The sequence below is a fragment of the Octopus sinensis genome, linkage group LG7 (genome assembly GCF_006345805.1).
Source record: "Octopus sinensis linkage group LG7, ASM634580v1, whole genome shotgun sequence".
In the NCBI taxonomy this organism is placed as follows: domain Eukaryota; kingdom Metazoa; phylum Mollusca; class Cephalopoda; order Octopoda; family Octopodidae; genus Octopus; species Octopus sinensis.
The window spans coordinates 49,916,798-49,921,797 of NC_043003.1; the positions used below are offsets into that span (position 1 = coordinate 49,916,798).

General features: G+C 34.7%; 1 long non-coding RNA gene across 3 annotated transcripts in view; it reads right to left on the reverse strand.

Annotated features, from left to right (window-relative positions):
• Window positions 1-5,000, reverse strand: part of LOC118764084 — an 18,733-nt gene that overhangs the window by 4,718 nt on the left and 9,015 nt on the right. The window contains exon 1 of one of the 3 annotated variants that reach the window (XR_004999874.1): window positions 1,552-1,570. The exons of 1 other annotated variant lie outside the window; for it this stretch is intronic. This is a non-coding gene — a long non-coding RNA (uncharacterized LOC118764084). Of the gene's footprint in view, window positions 1-1,551; window positions 1,571-4,958; window positions 4,991-5,000 lie in introns of those variants that run through there. One more of the 3 variants, XR_004999873.1, reaches the window with a different exon arrangement.

Below are 5,000 nucleotides of genomic sequence, written 5' to 3' on the forward strand. Positions count from 1 at the left end.
GATTATGTGCATGCTTGCGGAAGATTATTCAATGTCTGTATGCATATTTCTAACATATAATGTGTGTGCATATATGTCCCTATGAACATACATATATATATGTGTGTGTGTGTGTGTGAGTGTGTGTGTGAAAAGACTAAAAGTAAAAAGGGGGCAGGAAGAGATGTTTACTGAAAATATAGGGGAGTGTGTTGATAGTTTTACTGTATACTTATGCATGTGTGTATATATATATATATATATACATTTATTTATTTTATATATTTTTATTTATATATATACATATATATATTTCCTTGTATTTATACAAATATATAAATGTATAGACATATATATAAGCTTTTACAAACATATACATTCATATGTACAAACTTTACATACGTACGGACATACATACATACATAGATAGGTACATACTTATATACATAGACACCACGAGTATACATTGAAGCAGAGTTATTACGTGAGAACCAATCTTGCTTTTGAAGTGGGAAGAATTCATTGCCAGAACTGCAGTTAGCAATTTGATGTGCCTGGCAAAGTTATATGCTACAAATTCTCTCATTATTTTTTTCCCTTAAGACATTTACAAAATCATCTTAGTTGAAATGAAATTTTGAAAATGGCAGAAAAACATCAATAGTACCAACACCAAGAACAACAAAAAATAATATAAATAATAATAATAATAATAATAATAATAATAATAATAATAATAATAATAATAATAATAACAACAACAACAACAACAATAATAATAGTGATGTAAACATTACATATGCACATATATACAGGCGACCACCTACACAGCTAAAGCTATACATATATATACATAGATATATATGTGTGTGTCAAACAACACACGCACACGCATATATGTGTATATATATGTATGGCTGTCTACATTTGTTATATATGAATACACACACTCACACGCGCACACACACATGCACACACACACGCACACATATGCGTATGTATAAATATGTGAAATATGTATATGTATACACGTTCACAAACATTTATACATATATGTTCTTATATGTCTATACATATATATTAATACGCATATATACATACATATACACATACATATGTATATTATATATATTATATATTATATATATATATCTATATACACACATGTGTGTGTGTGTGTGTAACTAATAGATTTTCAAACTAATGAAAGAGTAAAATGCTACCTTTCACATTTCATCTTTGACCTCTGCTATTTAAAACAATATGGTGAAGAAATTTAGGAAATTTGCCAATTTGCTGAAACGGATAAGAATTGCCAACTGTTTTATTCGCCTGGGGTATTATCACCTGGAGAAATTACATATATATATACATATTCATGAATGTATATATATATTTGTATGTATGTATATATGTATATATGTATATATATATATATATATATATACACACATATATATGTGTATATATATGTGTGTATATATCTAGCTTATCGGTATTTTGGCTAAGATCAAAGTGTAGTATACGAAGTGTAATGTACACACACATACAAATACATGCACACACACACACACACACATACACACACACATAGGCACACACACATATATATACTTGGATGTTTATGTATACGCATATGTGTATAAATTTCTCTCTATCTATATCTATCTATCTCTTTATATACACATATATATATGCATATATATATTTGTATATCTATACATGTGTGCGTATATTCGAATCAATATATATATAAATATATAAATATATATATGGATGGATATATTTATATATGTATATAAGTTTATATATGCATATTACACACATGTATATATATATACATAAGTGTGTGTAGGTATATGTGTATACGTGCGTACATATATATATACACACACACACACTTACTTTCGCCCATTGCACGCTTGATATTCATCCAATCCTGTTTAAATTACAGTATACGGTACAAAACTTACCAAACCCTTGTAGCTTTTATGGAAAGTTTTCCTGTGGTAATGTCGGTGATGGAAGTGCTAAGTGCTAACAGCAACAGCAGTAGCTGTAGTATAGTAGTAGTAGTAGTAGTAGTAGTAGTAGTAGTAGTAGTAGTAGTAAGTAGTAGTAGTAGTTTTTGTTAATGATGACAGTAGATGTCTTCTCGCTTCTAGTGATTGTTATTCTCGTTGTTTAACTTCAGCTCACTTCTTTCGTAACAGATCGGTACACAGAGTAGTTCCAACCATGGCCATCACGTTCTTTTCTCATTTAAAGCATAGCTAGGACTACATCAACCTATGTGTCCGTTCTTTTTCAAAGCAATAGTTTAACTATTTCTTGCTGGTCAGACGCCTCCTCATACACGATCATTGTGTCATTAAAATCACCATTAAAATGTAGCTTACTTCACATGTACACAATGTCGATAGGCCTGTATGATACATAGATGACTAGTTTAATTAAATACTACCTCATTTTCTAAATTGGATTGTGTTGGTATTCTTTTTGTTGTTATCATTATTATGTTTATGTAGTCCAATCTCACCCCTAATCAAACAGATTAAAGGCATTCTAACTACAGCCATTTAATTTTTAGGCAAAATGCATGTATAACTATATTTTCCATTGTGCCCCTTTTTTTAAAATGGCAGTACTTCTAGCGAATACGTGTCTCATACACTGATACACATTCAAACTTACATATTTTATCCTCTCTCTCTCTCTCTCAGCTTCCGAAACCAAACAATTCCTTCACTGTTTGTCTTTATGTTTTGCTAAAGAATCACATGATTCGTGGACCCTGTGGAGAACAGAATATAACGTCGCCTTGAATGTTAAATAGACGCTATAGCAAGTTCCGTTAGTTCCGTTCATAAACATTAATCGCTGTCGACTGTTCATCGACGAGTCCCTACTGAAGACTAAAACTGCTAGGAACAGCGTAAATTGGAAACAGGGATATCGATGTGGATAATCGACATGTAATGCCCTACATTGCTTGCTTGCTTAAAAAATATGAATCCTACATCAATGCTGAATGGTGTACATCGATCAAAGTTATCGATTATATATACATAAATACATGTTCAAAGGCGCAGATTATTCAGCAATTACGCTCCAAAAACAAAAATAGAAAAACAAAAAGAACTATTTCGTCTTGTTATCTGTGAAGCAAGATACCATTAATAAGAAAACTGTTGGTACCTTGTATCGTCTGAATTGTGGAGATTTCAAATTCCGCTTTAGTAAAATAATCCTTCCTTGAATGTCTTCAGATTTACATGACCACTCAATAACAAATATTTGATCCGAACAACACGGAAAATGCCCTTCGACAAGTTCATTCAACGAAGCTCACAACTTATTTTGATAAAAACACCGAAGATCCAAGAGCGAGAAATATCCCACATTGCAACTTCCTTGAACAGTAAACGTGGTAGTCATCGAATAAAACTTAGCGAGGAACAAGACAGTCAGAAGAAATATCAGGGATCATTTGTAGAGTACGTATATTTCGTCCATTCGTCTCACGGATTCTCTCACATTTCTGCGTAAAACTTAACTTGTCAAATGATTCACTAATATTTTGATCGTAAGACTTTTATATGAAAACATTTTTGTATCTTCAGTTTCATATAAATTAATATATAATCTGGAGGCGCAATGACCCAGTGGTTAGGGCAGCGGACTCGCGGTCATACGATCGCGGTTTCAATTCCCAGACCGGGCGTTGTGAGTGTTTATTGAGCGAAAACACCTAAAAACTCCACGAGCCTCCGGCAGGGGATGGTGGTGATCCCTGCTGTACTCTTTCACCACAACTTTCTCTCACTCTTACTTCCTGTTTCTGTTGTACCTGTATTTCAAGGGGCCGGCCTTGTCACTCTCTGTGTCACGCTGAGTATCCCCGAGAACTACGTTAAGGGTGCACGTGTCTGTGGAGTGCTCAGCCACTTACACGTGAATTTCACGAGCAGGCTGTTCCGTTGATTCGGATCAACCGGAACCCTCATCGTCGTAACCGACGGAGTGCTTCCACAATATATAATCCGGTGCAAACATAACAGACCCCTTATTGTTCTGTGGAACAGGGAACAAAAGTCATGCACTGTTATTCCATCAAACGACCAGTTAAAAGAGAACAATTATGGGGAATTAATGGGGAACTTTTACGTCTTGTATTCTGACTATGAATTCTCATTCGTACCTATCACCATAGGCGCGTTAGATCAAAAACCAACAAATTTTCACAAAAGGAGTGGCTGTGTGGTAAGTAGCTTGCTTACCAACCACATGGTTCCGGGTTCAGTCCCACTGCATGGCACCTAGGGCAAGTGTCTTCTAATATAGCCTCGGGCCGACCAAAGCCTTGTGAGTGGATTTGGTAGACAGAAACTGAAAGAAGCCCGTAATATATATATATGTATGGATATATGTATGTGTGTGTGTGTGTGTGTGTTTGTGCCTGTGTTTGTCCCCACAACATCACTTGACAACCGATGGTGGTGTGTTTACGTTCCCATAACTCAGCGGTTCGGCAAAAGAGATCGATTGAATAAGTACTAGGCTTACAAAGAATAAGTCCTAGGGTCGATTTGCTCGACTAAAGGAAGTACTCCAGCATGGCCGCAGTCAAAATGACTGAAACAAGTAAAAGAGTAAAGAGTAAAGATTATACTAGGTTTTTCGAAGGAAGAGCAAAAGAAACTGACACGGATTCTCCAAATCCAATCTATTAGTGGCACAGTTGTGATTTGTAAGACATTCCAAAGATTTTTCATCTGAGTTTCTTTAGATGATTAAATGCACACACTTGGGTGTGTGCATCGAAAACTCAATCAACATACCAACTCAACCATTATATTTAGAAACACTTGAGAAGTCAATCAACTCAAAAAGTCTTGTCGCTTTGTTAGCGACCGGCTTGAACTCTCTTCAGAAGAGTTAAAGAGCTTAAAGAAACTAAAAAAATACATGCACCACACACACACACACACACACACACACACACACACATACATGTGAGC